At 33.7% G+C, this 24,787-nt stretch overlaps 1 pseudogene; it reads right to left on the reverse strand.

The window, feature by feature from the left end:
- Window positions 1–12,435: 12,435 nt before the first annotated feature.
- On the reverse strand, window positions 12,436–17,312 carry LOC116120214 (annotated as a pseudogene).
- Between the last annotated feature and the right edge of the window lie 7,475 nt (window positions 17,313–24,787).

The following is a 24,787-nucleotide window of genomic DNA, read 5'->3' on the forward strand; positions in this document are numbered from 1 at the left end:
CAAATTGTCCAAACCAAAGAGTTAACCTTAGAGAAATAATGAGATTGATGATGCTTGTCAAAGGGATTCTAGTGAAGAAGAGAAGTAGATGAAGTGAGAATGAGTTTATTGAGGAGCTGATAGTGGAGAGATGCTTATGCTCAAGAAGTTGCTTGCATAATCAAGTAACCCCCCCAAGAGAACCAAAGGGAGAACTTGTTCATACAAGGTGCACTATCAAGGGAAAGTTTGTTCAATGATCATTCATGTGGGAGTTGTACCAATGTTGCTTCCACCAAACTTGTGGAGAAATTGGGGCTGCTGGTTGTGGATCTTCTCACCCGTACAAGCTACATGGTTGAGCAATGGAGACCCATACAAGTAGTCAAGCAATAGTGGTACCATTCTCCATTGGGAGAGCTATTCGGATGAGGTACTTTGTGATATCATTCCCATGGATGCTGCAATCTTTTACTTGGAGGCCATGGCAATATGATAGAAGTGATCCATGATGGCCGCAAGAATCCATACTCATTCAAGCTCAACAAGAATCTATTACCCTTGCCACCCTTAGCCCCCACCCAAGCCATTATCCAAGCTCCCACACAAACAACTTCCCAAACACTTTCCCAAACACCATCCAAGGCACCAACCCAAAAAACCCTCTTCCTAAATAGCACCCAATTAGAAGAGCTTTCCTAACACAAACTCTCTCATTGCCCTCCTATAGCCGAGACAAACCAAGAGAGAGAGCACCTGAATTTCACCCAAAGTTCACCTCTCTTGGATGAATTTGCGGATGTTTTTCCTATGAGTTACCAAGGGGTGCACCTCTTCCCAATAACCAGCATATAGGTGCAATCCCAAAGAGCAAGAGAGCTTCAAAGACAAGTTGAGGAATTGATTTCCATGGGATTTGTGAAGAAAGCATAAGCCCTTGTTCAGTTCCAGCCTTGCTTGTACCCAGAAGGATGGCACTTCTCGATGTGTATTGATAGTCGGACCTCAATCGGATAACTATCAAGTATAGGTATCCCATTCCACGTTAGATGACATTTGGATGAGCTTCATGGTGCAACCCTTCTCAAAAATTGATCTAAGAAGTGGTTACCATCAGATTAGAATGAGAGAGGGAGTGAATGGAAAACGGCATTCAAGACCAAGGAGGATTGTAGGAATGGATGGTGATGCCTTTCGGCCTTTCACTGCACCAAGCACCTTCATGAGGTTAATGAATGAGGTACTCAAACCTTTCATTGGAAAATTGTGTTTGTATATTTTGATGATATATTGATATATAGTACTTGTGAGGATAGTCATGTAGAACACCTTAGCTTAGTGCTTGAATTATTGAGGCAAAAGAAGTTGTATGCTAAGCTTGAAAAATGTGAGCTATTTTGAAACAATTGGTGTTCTTGGTTATGTAGTTTCGGGAGAAGGCTTAAGGTAATCAATCCAAGGTATAATCCATTCAAAATTGGCCTAAACCTGGTTCAATTACGAAGTTAGGAGTTTTCATGGTTTAGCCTCTTTCTACCGTAGTTTGTCCCTAATTTTAGTTCCATTATGGCTCCCATACCTGAATGTTTGAAGAAGGGATCTTTTGAGTGGACTAAGGCAGCAAATGAAGCTTTTAATTTGATTAAAAGAAGTTGTGTGAAGCTCCCATCCTTACCTTACCGATTTCAACCAAGGTTTTGAAGTAGAATGTGATGCAAGTGGTGTTGGCATTGGGGCAGTTTTGAATCAATCCAAGGCCAATAGCATATTTTAGTGAGAAGCTGTGTTCAAGGAGGAAGTATAGCACTTATGATAGGAGTTTTATGCTATAGTGAGAGCACTTGACCATTGGAGTCATTACCTTCGGCCGAAACAATTTGTCCTCCATTTGGACCACCAAGCTTTGAGGTTCATCAATGGGCAGCGTAACTCAACACAAGACATGCTGAATGGTTAGTTCATCCAATCCTTTTCTTTTGTGCTGAATACAAACAGGATCCCACAATGTTGTAGCCGATGCACTCTCTAGAAGGTATGCCTTACTTTCTTTGCTTGATTCTAGAGTTCTAGGTTTTGAATTAATGAAATTGTGCTATGAGGAAGATTTGGAGATGAAACATGCATAACTGAATGTGGGAAACCTGGTTTTGAGAATTATATTATGCATGATGGGTACTTGTTCAAGGGTAGAAGTTATGTGTCCCTAAGGGTAGTTTTAGAGAACTAATTATGAGGGAACATAGTGGTGGGTTGGCAGGCCATTTTGGGGTTACTAAGACTTTAGAAACCATCAAGGAATATTTTTATTGGCCTAAAATGTTAAGGATGTTCAAGCTCTTATTAGAAGGTGTGGATCATGTCAAAGAGCTAAGAGTCAATTCAAGGCCGCCATACCTACCCTTACCCATAGCCGAGCACCCTTGGGAGGACCTTGCATGGATTTTGTGGTTGCATTGCCTAGACACAAAGAGGAAAGATTCCATCATGGTAGTGGTTGATAGGTTTCAAAAATGGCCCATTTCATATCATGCCATACCACGCATGATGCCTCCAAAATTGCCGAATTGTTCTTAGAGAAGTGTGAGACTTCATGGCATTCCGAGGACCATTGTCTCGGATAGGGATACAAAATTCTTGAGTCATTTTTGGAGAAGTTTATGGGGTAGACTAGGGACAAAATTAATGTTTAGCACCTCACACCACCCGAAACCGATGGTCAAACCGAAGTGGTGAATAAAGTGTTGGGTAATGTCCTAGGAGTTTAGTGAGTAAGCATTTAAAGGATTGGGATTTGCAATTGGCACATGCTGAATTTACCTACAATAGAGTCCTAGTTCTACTACGGGTCCCACTCCTTTTGAGGTGTTGTATGGAGTAAACCCACTTATCCCTTTTGATCTCACTTCCCTACCCCTTGATTTTGAGCCAAGTGTGAATGCTAATGAGAAGTTGAAACAAATGAGAAACCCATGAAACCGTGAGAGCTCAAATAGAGAATTCAAATGAGAAGATCAAGAATAAGGCAAACAAGCATAGAAAACCTAAGCTTTTCCAACCGGGGGGATTTAGTTTGGATTCACTTGGAAAGGAGAGGTTTCCAAGTAAAAGGAAGAGTAAATTAGCTCCTAGGGCGGATGGACCATTTGAGATGTTGAGAGGGTAAATGATAATGCTTATAAGGTGAGTTGCCTAGTGAGTATGGGGAGTCTCGGCCACCTTCAATGTGGGGGATCTAACCCATACTTGGAGGATGATTTGGATTTGAGGGCAAATCCTTCTCAACCCGAGGAGATGATACGTTTACAAGTCCTAACACCTTGTAAACATGAGTGGACAAGGAATTACAGTCCAAAACACTTGTAAATTCGGTTGAATCAAAGAATTTCATTCCAAGTCCTAAAACACTTGGATGTGGAGTGTGGAAAGCATTGGAGGAGATTCGGCCCAAGCAGTCCCAAGGGGAGAGAGAGCCCAAGCACTTCGGCCCAAACCATTCCAAGTCCAAGCCCAACAAAGGAAGCTCAAGTCCACCAAGAGAGAAGCCCAAGTGTTGAAGTAAGCCCTTCGGCCCATTCTCATTCCAAGGGGAAAGTCCACTTGAACCTTATTGGATCCAATTGCAAGATCTCAAGGCCCAATCTCTTGCACCCTTATTGTAGACTTGATTAGGATCATTGATCAAGTTTTGGGCTAATAAAGTGAGTTTTTTCAACCAATAGGGTGGTTAAAGACATGAACCCTAGAATTAGGGAATCAGTCCCTTTTTGCATTAAATGGTATGGCCTTAATTTTGAATGGAAGGCTTGTAATTTTTGTGTAATATTTATTATTTTTCATTTTCTTGTAATGTATTTGTTGTTTACTTATTTTTAACCTTGTAATTGCCTATATAAAGGCAACTATTCTCCTTGTAAAGTTAGTTCATGAAAATTATCAAAAACTTGGTTTAACCATTGAGAGAACTTTGTGTTCTTATTGAGATTTCTTTATCCAAGTCTTGGCAAGGAGATTTGGTGGTGAATCGATTCAAGTTGGTGGAGAATTCCTTTATGCTTGAAGTGTTCATTCTTGTCTTAACCTAAAATTTGCAAGTAAGTGCAACATTGCTTCCATTTGTGTTTGGCCGAATTTGAGCTTGAGTTTAGGGCATATTTTGTGTTGTTTGTTGTTGAAAATTGGTTGGATTTGGATCAACACTTATCTTTTCTGTTTTCAAGTAATATTCCTACATCAGGAAACGTAAATAAGCAATTCTAATACTACTAAAACAATAAATTGAAATCCTAATGGTATTACTAAAACATGACTTGAAATTCTAATTGTACTAATAAAACATGAATTATATATAAAATAAAAATCAAAACAATAATTTTTGTAGCTACACTTCTGTTAAGTTATAATATTTTTATAATAATAAAATTAGTTAGTTCCACCATTATGACTATGGAGAGGTTTTACTGTATGAATGAATCTGCCATGTATTACATTAACAATAACAAGTTTAGCATGTTTTATAACAATTCGAATGAATTAATTTGATGTCAAGCTCAATACGATTAACGGATAAACAAAAATAAGATGACCACTTTTTTTTTTTTTTTTTTTCATAGTAGGGGATTTTATAGACTTCTATTAATTATTACAAACCATGAAATGGGTCACTTTCCCATGGGAAATACAAGTAGTAAATACCAAGTGCATGCAAACATGAGTAAGTGTCATTACATCCTTGTACTCTATGTTTTAACCTTAACGCCCGTTTATTATAATTAATCAAAATAGCCTAAATCCAAACCTTTACACCACTTTTATTATATATATATTAGTTTATTTTTTCTGAATTAGCAACTATATGTTTCGTGTATTATATTTTTTATCTTATCAAATTTTCATGGATGATAATATTTGAAATTTTTTTCTTTAACTTGCCCCCACTGAAACCAAATCCAAGCTTGTAAAAACTACCTGAAAAAAAAGCAATTCTAAAGATTTGGTTACAGTTTCAAACGGATTCAATTCCTATAAAAAAAAGTATAATCTGTCTGCATTTATCAGAATTGGATTATACAAATACTTAAAATACACAAAACTCTAAAAACAATGCTCATGCAATTTTGTCTAACTATTCTTTGTCATTTAATTCATGAATTAAAACGTACCATGAAGAGATATCAAGAAAAATAAGAGGAAAATAGGTAAGGCAGTTGTAACAGAACTTCAACTGAACTGATTTTCATTAATTCCAAAACAAACAGAAGCGAGCTAATTTATACTTAGCCAGTAAGCAAAACGCAGAGTTTTGCTTACACAATACAAAACGCAGAGTTTTAGTTTTAGTACAGTATCAACAACATTAACTTTTTAAACAGAAAACAAACTTAACTAAAATTCACTAACTGAACAGCTCTACGCAACATCCTCCCTTAAACCAAACACCTACTAGTACTTCAAATCTGCTACTTCTCTTCTTCAGTTCTACACAACTAACACCGAAAAATTTATATTTAAACTTATTAAAAAAAAAAAAAAGGCGAGAGGGAGAGAAGTATATCCAAGTCCCTTTGACAAGAGTATACATTATCATAGACTATCCTTAAGGTTTTCAAATTTATTTTTCGAATGATAACTTTCGCACTTTTTATCATAGAATACCCTCAAAGTTTAAAATTGTCCATGAATACCTTTTTGGATCATCAAGTGGACTCTCAAAGTTTAAATTTTTTTATCATAGATACTCCTTTATGCTATGACTGTGACTTTGTTGTTAAGTTTGCAACACACGCAATTGTATATCTCTTTCTCTTACAGCCTTCTTCGGAGCATATTTACTAACTGAGACCTGCATTCAATAGTAAAAAAAAAATGTACATTGACCAACGGACAAATCATAATAATGCCTGCAGAAAACGGTTAAAACATACAGCAAGCCCAATTCCCTTGTTAGGGGAAGGATCCTCTAGATCTTCTGTCGTCTCCATTTCAAGAGTTCGGGATTCTTTGACAATGTCCTGAAGAAACTTTGCCGATTCTAATGTTGCATTTAGCCTTCTTTTTAGCGCCTCCTCCAAGTTAAGAATATAACAGAAACAACACTCTCCTAGATAGCATTTCAGTGGAAAACTGAAAGGATATCTATATATATATATGTATATAATATTTCAATGAAGTACTCCTGCTTGAATGTGATTGAATTGAGGCAACGCCAGTCAAGTAACAAGACATTTTAACTTGTAGATGATGGCTAAAGAACGACCTGAAACTTGACTCGTTAAACGGCTAATCCTACTTGTCTCGTTAAACGGCTAATCCTACACAAGAGCAGTGCTGGTGTGCTAAAAACTGGTACGATGCAGGTTTACGTCGTTGCAGGGAGTTAACAATGGAACCGGTTGCGCCAATTAATGATACGACATAATTTCCCATCGTGTTCTAATTTCGAACATTGACGCAGCTTTGGGTGCCGCTATACATGTACAACGACTAATGTAATACAACATATTAATGGGGCAATGTGTGAAAGGAAATAATGCACTAACAAAATGTTTCTTATTTGAATGAATTTGTAAGGAACAAAACCTTAAGTAAATATGCCTGAAACAATAAACAATCCACAAGAGACACAAGAAATTTTACGTGGAAAAACTTCTTCAATACAAAGAGATTAAAAAAAATCATATAATCAAATATTTCTTAAATCTACTATAATAAAAAGTGATTACATCAGCCATAAATCACCAATATTATTCCACACAAAATTTAGCGATTTATCATAACTCTAACAAAGTGAAATACATAAAAGAGTTAAAAAAAGATGGAGAAAAACCACCAGCAAAGCACCCGATAGTTAGGCCGAAAAACAATCATCCAGATTAAAGACCAAACGTCCTCTACATTCTGATAAAAAATCAGGTTGATCAGAATAGAGATGAGCTTCTGATAGTCAGGTTGAAGAAGGACCGACGAACTGAAAAATTCTACAACTTAACTCTTTGATTTGACTGTCTTTCAAGAGGCAAAACTCCTCAAAAAAGATGGCCATCACAAAACAGACCGTTGGATGTGAAGATCTTGCCATCAACAGCAATGCTCATAAATTCGACCAAAAAGGGAGCAAGATTCACCGTTGGATCGTCGCTGGAATAACTTGGTGTGGTTTCTTCTTTTCTCACTTCTACAGATTTTTGTTGCTGTGAACAGTACCCATGTTTTCACTGTTCACCCTTCCAAAAATCAAATAAAAAAAATTGCAGCTTTTTTTCTTCATTTTTTATGGGCTTTAGGATTTTGGGCCATCCTCCACATGAGGGAAACACAAGCCCAACAAATCTCCCCCTTTCCCGACTATGTGGGGAAATGGACCATACCGGTAATAGCTCGACAAACTTCAAACTTCTCCCTTGCCGAAGACTTTGTCAACATATTTGAGCCATTGTCATCTGTATGAATTTTCTCAAGTTGAAGTAGGCCATCGTGATGAGTATCCCTTATCCAATAATACCTTACATCAATATGTTTAGATCTTGAATGGAATATAGATTTCTTCACAAGATGAATAGCACTTTGGTTGTCACAAAACAAAACATACCGTTGTTGTTTAAAACCAAGCTCTCTCATGGACTTCTTCATCCATAGCAACTCCTTGCAAGCTTCTGTTTTAGCAATAAATTTTGCTTCTATCGTAGAAAGTGCAACACACTTTTGTAATCTCAACTGCCAAGAAACAAATCCACCAGCAAAAGTAATTAGATAACTAGAAGTAGACTTACGAGAATCCATGTCTCTGACCATGTCAGCATCTGTGGAGCCAACCAAAACTGGTTTATCACTTCCAAAACAAAGTTTTAACTTGAAAGTGCCTTGTAGATACCTCATAATCCACTTCACTGCATCTTAATGCTCTTTCCCTGGATTTGACAGAAATCTACTAACAACCCCAACTACATAAGCTAAATCTGATCTCGTACACACCATTGTATACATCACGCTTCCTACAACTGAAGCGTAAGGGACACTTTCCATTTCTTCCTTCTGAATATCTATAAATGGAATTTGTTTTGCACTTAGCTTGAAATGAGTAGCTAGAGGAGAACTCACCGCTTTGGCCTTAACAAGCACTTTTTCAATATACTGCTCTTATGACATGTAAAATTTCTTCACTTTTATGTCTCAACAAATTCAAATGCCAGGAATTTGTTTTGCTGGCCCTAAATCCTTCATAGCAAACGACTTACTCAGCTGCTTCTTCAAATCATCAATCCTAGAAGAATTCTTGCCAACTATCAACATGTCATCAACATAGAGCAATAAAATAATAAAATCATCATTAGAGAAATTCTGCACAAATACACAATGATCAAAAGTAGTCTTCTTGTAACCATGCTCCCCTATAACTAACTCGAACTTCTTGTACCATTGTCTAGGTGCTTGCTTTAAATAGTAGAGGCTATTCTTTAAACGACAGACATATTCTTCTTTTCCTTTAACTTGTCTTCTTTTCCTTTAACTTGGAAACACTCTTGTTGTTCCATGTAAATCTCTTCCTCCAAATCACCATGAAGAAAGCAGTTTTCACATCCATCTGCTCAACCTCTAAGTCTAGGCTAGCTGCTAATCCTAAAATCACAAGTATAGAAGATAATTTCACAACAGTAGAGAAAATCTCATCAAAGTCAACGCTTTTTCTCTTACTGAATCCCTTGACAATGAATATGTCTTTGTACCATGGTTGTGAAGTATATTCTTCTTGCTTCACCCTGTAGACCCACAAGGCAACTTTACTAACTCAAAGGTGTGATTGTCATGCAATGACTGCATCTCATCTTCTATAGCATCAACCCAATTTGCCTTGTTTTCGTCTTCCATTGCTTCTGCATAACATTGAGGCACTCCCCCGCCAGTTAATGATACAAACTCATTTGTAGAATACCATGTGGAAGGATGTTGACCTCTAATAGACCTCCTGAGTGGAATCTTTGGTTCTGGAAGCTTATCAGTAGTCTAATAATATGTTTCAACCTGCATAAAAGCATCTGCATCATCTAAATCCTGAATATCATATTCAACATTTGTTGGCAAATTTGTGAGAGGTATTGGATCCAAGTCAATCAAACCATCACTATACTGAGGCACTACTTTCTCTGTTTTTTCAACATCTTGTATAGTTTAATATTCCATAAACACAACATCACAACTTCTTACTAGTTTCTTTTACATTGGATCATACAACCTATAGTCAAATTCATCCAGACCATAACCTATAAAGATGCATTGTCAAGTCTTCGTATCAAGCTTAGACTTCTCATCTCTAGGAATATGCATAAATTCCTTACATCCAAAAACACGTAAATGATCATAAAAAACATCTTTGCCACTCCAAACTCTCTCTGGTACATCAGACTGAAGAGGGACACAAGGTGTGAGAATAAGAACATGTACAGCTAGCTGTATTCAAAGCTTCACCCCAAAAGGATCCTGGCAACTACGCTTGTGAAAGCAAGCATCTCACCCTCTCAAATAACGTTCTGTTCATCCTTTCAACTAACTCATTCAACTATAGAGTCTTGGGTGGTGTCTTTTGATGTCAAATGCCTTGTTGTCTACAATATTCATCAAATGGACCCAAATACTCTCCCCCATTATTTGTTTTGATGCACTTCAATTTCTTCCCAGTTTGTCTCTCAATCAACGAATGAAACTATTTAAACACATCCGACACTTGATCTTTTGTTTTCAATGTATAAACCCATAACTTTCTTGAATGATCATCTATGGAGGTCACAAAGTAAGAAGCACTACCAAGTGTTTTCGTCTTCATAGGTCCATAAACATTGGAATGCACCAAATCAAGAATACCTTGTTTTCTTAAAGGAGGGGAACTCTTAAAGGACACTCTGTTTTGTTTTCCTACCAAGCAATGAATACATCTTTTCATTCTAGAGAGAAGATTCTTCTTAGCCAATATTGCCAAGCCTTTTTCACTCATGTGGGCAAGTCTCTTACGCCACAAGCCTACTGTAAAGTCATCCTCCATTGCATTAATAATGCCTTTGGAAAGTCTTGCTTGTAATATGTATAAAGTAGAAAGCTTCTTGCCTTGAGCCACAATTATGGCACCCCTAGTGAGCTTCCACTTACCATCACTAAAAGTGTTGCAATAACCCTCATCATCAAGTCTGCTTGTGGAGATTAAATTCAAATGGATGTCAAGAATGTGCTTCACATCTCTAAGTAGTAGACTACTACCATTATCCATTTCCAAACACACATCTCCAATACCAATGACCTTTGCCAGACCATCATTGCCCATCTTCACTGTCCAAAAGTCACCTACAGCATAGGAAGTGAAAAGATCTTTTCTAGATGTAGCGTGAATAGAAGCACCACTATCAATTACCCATCTAGTCTCTTGGCTTGCAATGTTTACTACATCATCATCATAGAGAATGAAGAAATCTTTAGAGGTAATAATAGCAACTTGATCATTATGCTTGCCATCATCATTTTTCTCCTACTTGCTATTTTCAGGTTTGTTCTCTCTTTTCCATTTGTAGCAATATTTCTTGATATGCCTAGTTTTACCATAGTAGTGACATTCAAGATTCTTGTACTTGACCTTGACTTACTCCTACTTTTACTTCTACCATTTTGCCCTTGACCTTTACTCTTGCTTCTCCCCTTGTTTTTAGTAACTGTCCCTCAGAATGTGATAAAGAAGAACCTTGAGTTTTCCTTCTGACCTCCTCATTTAAAACACCACTCTTGACATATTCCATGGTCATAATACCATTAGGAGTAGAACTTGTCAAGGATACACATAAATTTTCGCAAGAGTCAAGCAAAGTATTAAGCAACCAAAGTCCCTGAATCTCCTCATCAAACTTTACACCTATACTAGACAATTGATCAAAGCAGCCTTGGAATTCATTCATGATCCAAAATAGTACTCCCTTCCTTGTACCTCAAATTCATAGCTTGTTTAAGCAAGAACAATTTGTTATTTCCTGTTTTTGAAGCATACAAGATCTCAAGTTTATATCACAAAGTCCTAGCATGAGTCTCATTAGCAATATGATTCACAACATTGTCTTCCACCCATTGCCTAATATAGCTACACACTTGTTCATGCTCAAACTTCCATTCTTCGTCATTTAGAATCAGGTTTTTTCGAAGCAAACATCGGCAAGTGTAGCATTTTTCACAAATAGAAGATCTTTCATTTTCCCTCCCCACTTATAATAATTTGTTCCATTCAAAAAACAATTTTACTCAAATTTGCCTTCATCATTCAAACAATCTACAGCTGGGCTGTAATACAAATTTGAAAGGAAATAATGCACTAACAAAATATTCCCTACTTGAATGGCTTTGTAAAGAGCAAAACCTTGAGTAAATATGCTTAAAACAACAATCAATCCATAAGAGACAACCAATTTTACATGGAAAAACCTCTTCGATGTGAAGAGATTAAAAAACCACCGAATCAAATGATCCACTTAAATCCATGATAATAAAAAGTTTTTACAACAGCCTCAAATCACCAATAATATTCCACACAAAATTTAGAGATTTATCAAAACTCTAACAAAGTGAAATATACAAAAGAGTTACAAAAAGATGGAGAAAAATCCTAGCAAAACACCCAAAATGCAGGCTGTATAACTCCAAACTCAGCCGTTAAAATCGAAAAATAGCCATCTAGATTGAAGAGCCAAATGTCCGCTGCATTCTGAGCAAAAAAGTTTGATCAGAATAGAGATGACCTTCTGATCATCAGGTTAAAGAAAGATCGACGGACTAAAAAATTATGCAACTCAACTCTTTGATTTGGCTGTCTTTCAAGAGGCAAAACTCCACAAAAACAATGGCTATCACAAAACTAACCATTGGATGTGAAGCTCTTGCCGTCACTAACAACGCTCTGAAATTTGAACAAAAATGGAGCAAGATTCACCGTTGGATCGTCATTGGAATAACCTGGTGTGGTTGCTACTTTTCCCACTTCTACAAATTTTTGTTGCTCACTGTTCACCCTCTCAAAAATCAAATAAAAAAACTGCACCTTTTTTTTTCTTCTTTTATTTTTGGGCTTTAGGATTTTGGGCCATCCTCCACATGAAGGAAACCCAAGCCCAATAGTGTGTGGCATCGTTTTACATTGGAAGCGGTGCCTAGGAGTTATATTACAGCGAAAATTTGGCGATAGGGAAGCCAAAATTCCTGTTGTGAATGTAAAAAAAATAAAAAAAAAATGTTTAGGAGCCAAAGTTTAGGATTGATAGTCTAAAGACTTGAAGATACAGCCGAAGAGGAGATGTTGGGCGAATTGTGAAACATCTTCTCTAAATAACTTGAGGATCGAAAACCTTTAGGAGCTTCTTCCACTGACATTGTTGATATTTTTTACAAACTTATTTTATGGTAGACAATTAATTGTTGAGCAAATATGTGCACACATCGTTCTTCTGTGCAAGCATCTACTGTCTGACACATTTTGCCAAGTGGAGTTTTTCTCTTTGTTGTCTTGCCCATCAAGCTTATTTTGATTCATGATATTCTTATGAGAGCTAATTTTACAGGTGTCACAATTTCCTTATATAGTCTTAAATGTTTGGAAGATTTTGTGTGTGGTCCCGCAACAAAGAGAAAAGATATGTCTGTGTCCAACAAAAAGTTGAAATTCTTTTTGTCCTTCATGTGTTCAGCTATGTCAAGCTCATGTCTTTTACTTTTTCATTTCATGTGTGTGCACAGTGGATGTGTGCTTGCAGATATGTCAGACATTTGCTTGTTTCATTTTATTTCGCGATTTACGTCAAGTGTACACACACTTTTCTACTATGCTAACTTCGCATGTCTAACATTTGATTTCATTTGAGCTGCTTGTCCTTCTCTTCTGCCTTTAAACGGGTAGCTTGCTCCGCCGCCAATTGCTATTCAAGCTTACTAGTAGTCTCTTTAAGCTTCAGCTCAACCTATCAAGAACATCAACATCGACCATTAAACCCTAGAATAACAATATAATACAAACACTTGAATGAAAAAGACAGAACATTAACTAAATGGACAGATAGACCAAAAAAGCCAATAGCATTCCGTAATCTATCAACTGGAGGCCATTCCCAAGTAAAATAGCATCCCTAAATTTGATACAATTGGAGTACCCCTGCAATCCTACAACCACTGTTAATCATATAAGAAGATCCGAGGCCGTGCAAAGCAACTCATAACATTTCTGGGATTACAAATCAATCATTTACAATCATACTTTACACAGGGACTATAGAAAATAAAAACATGGGAGCTCAAACAAATAAATCTACAATATTCAACATATATTTTAACGACATATATCCACAATTTTCCCACCAAAAAAGATATTATATCCACAATGCTCGCATCAGGCTGATGTCTTGCAAACAAATTATAGTTTCAACAATTTCTAATGTTTTGCCCAAATCAAACTTGCCTTCATGAATTAATTGTATCAGAATCACTACAACCTTAAAACATATATTCAAGAATCCAATAAGAAGATTCTCAAGGAACTAAACTTGCTATAGTATCCTTGGACAAAAAATCATTTCACAAAATGTTACATGAGTGTAGAATACGTTTACAAAGGATCTCATTGATCACCAAGATCATTCCAAGGCCGTGCTATAATTTTAGACTAGTGGAAGGGGGAAATAATAGTAATAAAATAGGAAATACAGTACAACAAAGCTAGACAATAAAGATCAGGAATAGGGTGCATTTCAATATGAGCAAACTACTGCAGGCACTCTTATTGTTTCTTAATTCATTGAAAGTCAAAATGCAAAAAAATGTCTACAAAACCTTTCTGTAAAATTCAACTAGTTATAGTCATCAAATCAGAATATGTGAAAATATGGCTTTATAAAAGAGTTTTCTTCAATGAAATGGTAAGTTAAAGCCTCTTAAGAGGTGCATAAGAAATTTAATCTTTCTAGGGACGGTGTTCTCCCTAAGTACAGGAAAAGGCCAAAATTGCACCTTTACCTTCTTGTAATTATACAACTTAGAATATCTTAATGCAAATGCACATGATAAATTAATAAATGGTTAGAGTTCAACAAGATTACCATCTCAGTAATTCGTTTGAGTTGATCTTCATATGATCTTTCAAATTGCTCCTTCAGAGCTGAAATTTCTCCTTTTGAATATCCCTTTAGGGAATCAACCTCCACTTGTTGATCATGAAGTTTCATAGCCCCCTTCTGTATATCAAATAAAGACATTTCACCCAACATATTTAACGTGAACTGCATGAGTCAAAAAAATTTGTGAACAAACTTACCTTCAATTCAGTAAATATATCATCTGTGTATGGTTGTCCACCATTTTGTGCTATGACCCTATTAAGACCATATCCAACCCTTTGCACCAAATTGGTGCAAGTTTTGGTGTGAAACACTATTGCATCTCCAACTCATTGCACCCAATATTACACCAAAAAGAATATATTCTCTTTCTTTTTCTTTTATTGTAATAACTAACAATTAATCTATTTCATTCATTATTTTTATATATATTAATTAAATATCTGATAGTTTTATTAAATAATAATTACTTTGAAAATTATACTAATTTAATAAAATTAAACATTTATTTAATCAAATAAACATTACATTTAATATAGAAAAACATTACATCTAAGATAAAATGATACCAAGAAAAAAAAAAAAAAAACACCACCACAAAAGTAAAATTTCATATGTATAGTAATTTAATTTTCTGAATTAGTATATTCTTTCTACAAATGATCAATTAATGCATTTCGGAGAGCATAGTGAGCTTTTGTATCCTTGATTTAGCTATGTCGAGCAAGAAAATTTTAAAATCAGACATTTTCATCAATGAAAATTTCAACTTTAGGAGTTGGCGTTTCCATCTGATTCTCATTCGATGCATCAACATTACGATCATCCTCGATTATCATGTTATACATAATAATACACACAGTCACTATTTTTTGAATTATATCATTATTATGAATTTATTATTATAAATATTAATATAAATAATAATCAAATTAACTTAAATACAAATAACAAAAAAAAAATTTTGCTGTATGAACAGTGCCACGCCAATTTGGTGTGAATAAACAGTGCTGCACCAAATTTAGCGTGGCACTTGAAAGGAGGTTAGGGTTCACGAATAGAGGATGAAATTTAGAGAGAATTTCAGTTCTTCATTCAGCTAATTTTCGTTAAGTTTTAGTAAGTACAGAAGACTCACTTTATCTACCCATTGTCTTTACAAAACGACGTCACACCATCCTACTGTCACTTTGATGAAAACGACACCGCTTAGCAAAACAGGGATAGCCTATACTTTTATATCTAACAGCACTGTTCATCCACACCAAATTGGCATGGCACTGTTCATACATCAAAATTTTTTTTTCTTTTTTTTTTTTTTTTTGGTTAACGTTGCATTGAAGCAGTTGTTTCACGCTATTTTGGTGTAAATAGCGTGGGTTGGAGATGCCCTAACAAGGGAGAGAAGTTGGCCAACTTGTTTAGCTCTTTTGGTTTCATCCTTAGTCTTGTTATCAAAAAGCACTCGCCGATTTTCACACAAAGCAATAACATCCTGAAACAATGTTAATATAAATTTGAAAAGTAGCTTATATAAGGCTTTTTACAGAATTAATGTGAACATTTTAAGGATCGTAAAGCTTGAAGATGTTCAGCCTAGAAAATATATGCTAACAAAATAAAATAAAAACAATATCAAATGTGCTTATAATTTTTTACAAGGTAAAGCATAAAGTTTCAAGAAAATAATTCCGTAGTGCTTGTAATTTGACTTGATTTATAATAAATGCCTACTTCCTGTATTTCAAGACCTCAACCAGAACCAAATCACTAGAGAAAATGACAAGCCCATTCATTACAACATGCTGAAAAAGTTTCCTTCTCAAACTCAGTGGCTCTAAATTGGTAACTTTAAATCATAAGGTTAGATTCCTTACATTATATAACAAAGCATGAAATAATGTGATAATTTTACAAAAAGCTCAAGCAAAAGCCTCAATTTGTAGACACAGGATGACATTTTCTTGAGCATCAACAAGCTTGACAATATATTGCAGTATTTATACAAGCCAATTTTGATTCCTATAAATGATAAAAAGTAAAATGAGCAAAGGATAAATCCATTTTGTTGACTGCAAGATAAGGGCTAGAAGAAAATTTTACCCATCTGCTCAAATTATTTATGCAACTAAAGAGTGAGCTTGGTTAAAACATTTCTCAAGTTAAAAAAGTAAGAAATAGAAATCATCAAGTAAATGTTGGGGCAAATGTGTTAGCATTGTTGCCACCAAAAAAATCTCTCGCTAAAATTAGAGACAACTGAAAGGGAAGAAAGAATAAAAAACAATCATGAGGACAGATCTATACGGGCTTTAAAGAAAGTTTAATCATGTAACACTAATTGCAATTATGTAGCAAATACTGGTCCCTCACCAGCAAACCAGTCAATGTATGGAAAATATAGATCCAGTGACAAGATTGGATTGCTAAATCCTATATAAAGTTAAAGATCCCTGATAGTAGAGGGAGTTCCAACCTTAGAGGACCCTAGAACTTCACAAATAAATTCACTCAAAATAAAGACCTTTAAGAAAATAAACAACACGGCTAATAAATCAAACTTAAGTTCAAAAAGAAACCTTTAAAGGATCTGGACAGTCGCGACCCAAATAGTCTTCTAATGTTTCCTCATATCTTCAAGTTCATCCCCACCGGTGAAGACTACAATCATGTAGTCTATAATTTTGCTTCCAAACAAAGTCTGCAAGCTGTGTAGCGCAGCTTGTTCTTCTTGTGAAAAAGGGGTTCTCACTGAGAAAACTACTAGGACTACATGGATACCATCCTTGGCCAATTTAATACATTTGAAAATTTCTTTCCCAATAAATTCAGATTCAGCAGAAAAATCAAAGAATCTTGAAATTACTCATCACATTAGTTTATTTGATGAACAAATTCAGATACAAGAACAAAGTTGTAAACTGTACAATCAAATCCAAGTTACCTACCAGGAGTATCAATAACATTAATGATCTGGCCATCTTTGAGTTCAGTTCTCTGCAATTCACAAGTATTAGTAACACCAGATGAACTAGCCCTGGACTTAAAAGCCCTTCTTCCGAGAATGCTATTCCCGGTGGCACTTTTTCCATTGCCAGTACGCCCAACTAAAACCACAGTCCGTTCTCCACTGGCCACAGACTGTTCTCCACTAGATAGGGAAGGGAGCTCCCAACCATCATCTATCAAACTATCTATCGCACTTCCACCCATTATGTAAAAGATTAAATTACTTCACCCGCAATCCAAAAAATATTAAAAGCACTTTCAATCAATCATTGCAACCCGTGATTTTCTTCTAGCCGCAATCCAAGTTAACACCAAAATTCACTATTCCAACTACCTTCCTATCCGTATGTAACGAAATACTGCACTAACAAACTAAACATACAATCCGAGGTAGCACTGCACAACACAATTCATCCTCAACAATTACATTGACCTTCTTACTCTAATCCATTCCGTTCATTGCATGCTTCATCAATGATCAGTTTGTTTACAAAAAATTGTAAAATTAAGGTATAAAAACAACATTTAAATTCAGTCCTAGTTCACCATCCCCACAAACCCTAACCTAGAGTACAGACACAGTAACAATAATGAGAATTTTTCCCGGTACTGTAAAACGACTATAAATAGATTTGAACAGAAAAAATAACAAAATTCGAATGACGACTACTCCAATTATTTAATATATGTGAATAAAAGAAATTATTATTAAAGTGAGAGCACGTTTGTTCATAATAAATAATTGATATAAACGAGTCAACTAAATTGGGGAAACATTACAGTCTGATCAAAATCGAAATCAACCAATTCGACATAAAATAGCAAAGCAAGTAATTAAAGATTATATTTTTAAATAAAAATAAATTAATTAATTAAAAATTGGTCTGTGAGATTACTTACTTGAGACGAGAGAGAGAGACAGAGACAAGATAAAGAGTTTGCTTCAGAGACTAAGAATTTAAAGTCATAAATATAAAAGAGAAGGTGGATTTTTTTTTTTTTATTATATGACAAACTATTTAAAGAAGCCTTTTTTTTTTTTTTTTTCCCAAATTACAATCTAAGGGTCCGTTTGGTTCATTATTCTAATAGTTTTTAAAATAATATCTTGAAAAAAGTTAAATTGGGTAGGTATTACGATGTAGAATTTGAAAATTAATAAAAATACCTCTTATGCTTGTTTATCTACTAAACACCCTATAATAAAATATTAAAAGTTAACAAAAACACCCTCAACCCACCCATTAAATACGGACAGCCGGTCACCACCGTCGGAGGGTAGCTGGAGTCGCCGTATTGGCGTATGCCTGCTAGATCTTGCCGGTCATGCACCGAAAAGGTCAAATTTACAACTAGATCTGGCCGCATTTGATCGTCAACGACCGCCGTAGATCTAGCCGGAAAAGGCTAATTCGGTACACTACCAGCTAGATTCAGCCGATAGTATGCCATTATACTAGATTCCAACAATGGTGGCTAAAATATGGTAAATGTGGGTTGTTAGGGTGTTTTTGTCAATTTAAAAAAAATTGAATTGTTTAATTAAATTAACAAATTTAAGGGGTTTAAAAAAAATTAAATAATATAGGATAATATATTGAGAATAAGTGAACCAAAAGACAAATTATTTGTTTAACTTTATTGAAAAACTAGAAAGTTTTCCCAAATTATGTACCAAGCGGAGCCTAACTTTTTGTAACTGATTTAGTAGATAAAAAATTTCATCTATTTTTTTTTTTTTTTTTTCTATTTTTACCCTTCACAATTTTTATACCTTCACTCTAACCCTTTTTTTTAACTAATTATCTCATAAAAGAATTTTACATCCAATATTATATTTATAATATGACCACTTTTAAAATATGACTTAAATTTTATATATACTCATAAGTTTTGAAAATATTATAAAATCCCTCTAATAGATAATTTTAATTATCAAAATCTCTGATCAAATATAGAAAGTTTGTTAAGGGATTTATTATACCTTCTGAAAATCATGGGTGTCAATAACATTAATCAATTTTAGGGTTTGTGAAATTTTTATTTCTTTTAATATTTTCACTCGTCCCTGTTTACTAAAATGTTCTTGAATTTATATTTATTAGCTAATAATTAAATAAAAACATTAGGTCTTGTGCTATATGTAAAAGAAAGTGATCGTTATGATGGAAGTCCAAAAAATTCTATACACTTATATAGTTTTATTGATATTGAGCAAAATAAAAAGGATAATTTCATCTGTCCCTTTAAATATTGTCAAATCTTAAACACCTAATGATTTTCAATACCTACTAAATATTTTTTTTTTCGAAATTACTAAAAAAGCCACCAAAATAACCAAAAAAAAAAAAAAAGTTAAATCTATTACAAATATTAAAAAGCTTAATTGTAAAAAATCTCATAATAAGAGGTACTTAATAGCTTTAAAAAATTATTAAGGCGTTTGAGGTTTAACAAGTTCTCACAGGTGGGTAAAATTAACCCACATAAAAATATAATTCTATTGTAATTTATCTTTTTTAATTACAATATTATCATTTATTGAGTGTATTTAAAAAAATAAATAAATTATTATGCATATGTTGCATCTGTAACCAAGCAATAAGGCATGTGTCATAGATCACTCCTTATTTTATTAAGAATACTTATATATTTTTAAAGATATCATCTGTCATTTCAAACATAACTTAATTTGTATAAATGCATAAATTTGTGGAAAATATTATAAAAACTCTTTCTCACATTAAACATCAATAACAGTAACATAACACCAACTCAAGCTCACAATAAAAACTCCCAAACAGATTCCTTTATATAGGAACCAAACCTTATTTCTGTTTGAACCACAAACCTTAATACTAAATTTTATCATAAACTATAACAAGTTCTATTTTGACAAGTCTAAATAAACTAGACTTTTAATAAACTTAAATAAGCTTAGTTTAATCTCTGACAATTTCAAAGCTAAGGAAAAATCAATGAAGATTTGAATTTTTAGTAAGGAATGTTGATTAAAAGAAAATAGCAACTAAACAACATTATTAAAATTAAATATAAATAATTTAATGTATTAAAATTAAAGAATTTGAACTAAATAATTTAGTAAAATTGGAGAGAGAATAGGTTTAATAAACTAGAAAACTAGATTTCTACAATGAATCATAATATATGTAAACTATAACTTGGTCTTAATAGTCGAAGACTTAAGGCACATTAGTATTTTTTTTTTTTTTTTTTTTACTTACTACTCTTATTAATAGTTGGAGAGACTTGAAGACACGTTAGTATCTTGGTTTTGGCATGTTTTTGTCTTTCCTTCGCAATTCTCTTCCATCTGGCCGTGTACACTGCCTGAAAATTCAACAAAGACAAATAATTAAAAGCTATAAAAGATTAATAAAATTCAACATATAATCTAAATGTAAATACTTACCCAATGAGATTCATAGGCTCCCTTTGCCACGTGAAGAAGTGCAATGGTCATTTCATCACATATTCTAAAATTAATGAAGCATTAAATTATGACGTACATATTATCTACATGTACCGTGATAATGTTGTGATACTATAAGAAAACTACATTATTTGATACATGTCTCTAGCTATAATTTCAAATTATTTTTCTCCTAAATTGGTTATTTAAACTCTCTAACTATATAAACACTTATCAAACCAAGACACTTTTATTGTTTTATCATTCATTTATATTAATTGAAAAAAAAAATATTTTTTTATAAATTTATTCATTTATTNTTCCCGGTACTGTAAAACGATCATAAATAGATTTGAACAGCAAAAATAACAAAATTCGAATGACGACTACTCCAATTATTTAATTTATGTGAATAAAAGAAATTATTATTAAAGTGAGAGCACGTTTGTTCATAATAAATAATTGATATAAACGAGTCAACTAAATTGGGGAAACATTACAGTCTGATCAAAATCGAAATCAACAATTCGACATGAAATGGCAAAGCAAGTAATTAAAGATTTTATTTTTAAATAAAAATAAATAAAAAAATTAAAAATTGGTCTGTGAGATTACTTACTTGAGACGAGAGAGAGACAGAGAGAAGATAAAGAGTCTGCGTCAGAGACTGAGAATTTAAAGTCATGAATAGAAAAGAGAAGGTGGATTTTTATATATTTTATTTTATTATATGAAAAACTATTTAAAAATATACCTTCACTCTAACCGTTTATTATAAACCAATTATTTTTTCTAATTATTTTCCAAATTAGCGTTAAAAATTAAAAATTAAATTATTTTTAAACTAACAAATAAATTAACTAGTCATATTTTTAAGAAATAAGAGATAAAATATAATGTTTTTAAAAAGAATAATAAATTTATATATGATTTTTTTTTTAAACTTTATAAAGATAAGAAATGAAATAAAACTTATAAACTTTGACTCATAAAAAGAGGTCATATTTCAATTTGACTCTTAAAAAATGGTTTTTTTTTTTTTTTTTAACTAATTATCTCATAAAAGAATTTGTATATCCAATATTATATTTTTAATATGACTTAAATTTTATATATACTCGTAAGTTTTGAAAATATTATAAATCCCTCTAATAGATAATTTTAATTAACAAAATCTCCGATCAAAAATAGAAAGCTTGTTAAGGGATTTATGATACTTTCTGAAAATCATGGGTGTCAATAACAATAATCAATTTTAGGGTCTGTGAAATTTTTATTTCTTTTAATATTTTCACTCGTCCCTGTTTACCATGTTCTTGAATTTATATTTATTAGGTAAAAATTAAATAAAAATATTAGGTCTTGTGCTATATGTAAAAGAAAGTGATTGTTATGATGAAGTCCAAAAAATTATATACATTCATATAGTTTTATTGATGTTGAGCAAAATAGAAAGGATAATTTTATCTGTCCCTTTAAATATTGTCAAATCTTAAACACCTAATGATTTTCGATACCTACTAAATTTTTTTTTTTTTCCGAAATTACTAAAAAAGCCACCAAAATAACAAAATTAAAAAAAAAAAAAAATCTATTACAAATATTAAAAAGCTCAACTGTAAAAAATCTCATAATACGGGGTACTTAATAGCTTTAAAAAATTATTAGGGCGTTTGAGGTTTAACAAGTTCTTAGAGGTGGGTAAAATTAACCCAAATAAAAATATAATTCTATTGTAATTTATCTTTTTTAATTACAATATTAATATATTATCATTTATTGAGTCTATTTAAAAAATAAATAAATTATTATGCATATGTTGCATCTGCAACCAAGCAATAAGGCATATGACATAGATCACTCCTTTTTTTCTTAAGAATACTTGTATATTTTTAAAGATATCATCTGTCATTTCTAAATCTCTTACTTCTAAGGTCTTATAATAAAATATTATAATCACTCCTCAAACATAACTTCATTTGTATAAATGCATAAATTTGTGGAAAATATTATAAAAACTCTTTCTCACTTTAAACATCAATAACAATAACATGATACCATCACAAGCTCACGTAAAAACTCCCAAACAGATTCCTTTATATAGGAACCAAACCTTAATTCTGTTTGAACTACAAACCTTAATACTAAATTTTATCATAAACTATAACAAGTTCTATTTTGACAAGTCTAAATAAACTAGACTTTTAATAAACTCAAATAAGCTTAGTTTAATTTCGGACAATTTCAAAGCTAAGGAAAAATAAATGAAGATTCGAATTTTTAGTAAGGAATGTTGATTAAAAGAAAATAGCAACTAAATAACATCATTAAAATTAAATCTAAATAATTTAATGTATTAAAATTAAAGAATTTGAACTAAATAATTTAGTAAAATTGGAGAGAGAATAGGTTTAGTAAACTAGAAAACTAGATCTGGCCTTCAACGGCTAGATCAGCCGTAGATCTGACATTTTCCTACTAGATCTACGCCTTTTCCAGCCAGATCCACCGTCGATCTGACCGAAAAATGCCATATCAGCCATGACTGACAAGATCTAGCCGGTCATGCTCCGATACGGTGACTTCGGCCACCTTACGGTGGTGGTGGCCGGCTGTCCGTATTTAATGGGTGGGTTGGTAGACCTGGCAAAACGGATGGATGGGTCGGGTACGAGTCAGGTCTTCACAGGTACGGGCCCAATACGGGTCGAAGTATACTGGTCCAAAATATTGGACTTGTACCCTGCCCTATACGGGTACAGGTGGACCGGCAGGCACCCGTTTTTTCTCTCTCCAAGCTTTAGTTTTTTTTTCACCCCTAACAGTTTTTAATTATGACAGTTACACCCCCAAAATTCCTACAGTTTTAATTGTTTACATTTACACCCCCTAAAGTTAAATAGTAAAATTGACTTATTCTCAAAATATTATTCAATTTCTTTTAAACCCCTTTAAATTTGTTAATTTAATTAAACACCTCCAAATATTTTTTTAGAAATTGCAAAAACGCCCCAACAACCCACATTTACCAGATTTTGGCCCCCATTGACGGAAGCTGATCGGAATCTGGTATAACGGCGTACTACCAGTTGAATTTGACAGGTAGTTCGTCGATCTAGCCTTTTACGATCAGATCCACGGTGAATTTGGCCGGAAAAGGCTTGATCTATGGCCAAAGATCTGACCGTAGCTAATCATCAATGACAACCAAGATATGGTCGTCGTTGACCATCAACGACGGCCGTATCTTTGGCCGTCATTGACGACCAAATACGGCCAAATCTGGCCTTCAATGGCTAGATCAATCGTAGATCTGGCCTTTTTCGGCCAGATCCACTCCTTTTCCGGCTAGATCCACTATCAATCTGGCTGAAAAAGGCCATATCGACCACGACCGACAAGATCTAGCCAATCATGCTCCGATATGGCGACTTCGGCCACCCAGACCCTATGGCGGTGGTGGCTGGCTGCCTGTATTTAATGGGTGGGTTGGTAGACCTGACAAAACGGGTGGATGGGCCGAGTACGAGTCGGGTCTTCACGGGTACGAGCCCAACACGGGTCGAAGTATACGGGTCCAAAATATTGGACCCGTACCTTGCCCTATACGGGTACGGGTGGACTGGCGGGCACCCGTTTTCTCTCCTTCAGGTTTTAGTTTTTATAGTTTCACCCCTAATAGTTTTCAATTATGACAGTTACACCCCCAAAATTCCTACAGTTTTAATTTTTTACATTTACACCCCCTAAATCAACTACTCTAAATTCAATTCAATTTAGAATATAAACAAATAGGAACCAAAATAAACAAATAACACATAAACAAACAATAACATATAATATAAAACTACAAATACCAACCAAAATAAACAAATACATAATCACTAATACACAATTACACATAAACAAACAAAATAAGTCAATAAACTATAAATACCAACTAAAATAAACAAATACGTAATCTAACATTCAACAAAAAACATTCTTAGGGCAGCAAATGTTCATCCCATAGTGGGAGTGATAAAGTCTCTTGATTCCATAATCCCGAGATTAGTTAATGGCACATCAAGATCATCATCCGAATCATCATTCACCTCATCATCTATAAAACAATGATCAACTACAAATATTAATAAATGTAAATAATAAAATATATGAAATATTATATTAACATGTTACTTGTAAACTCATATCCATATAGCCAAGTTCGAGTGCATATCAAAGATTTTACATTTTTTGGTTGAAG

This window comes from Pistacia vera, unplaced genomic scaffold, assembly GCF_008641045.1.
Source record: "Pistacia vera cultivar Batoury unplaced genomic scaffold, PisVer_v2 Contig929, whole genome shotgun sequence".
In the NCBI taxonomy this organism is placed as follows: domain Eukaryota; kingdom Viridiplantae; phylum Streptophyta; class Magnoliopsida; order Sapindales; family Anacardiaceae; genus Pistacia; species Pistacia vera.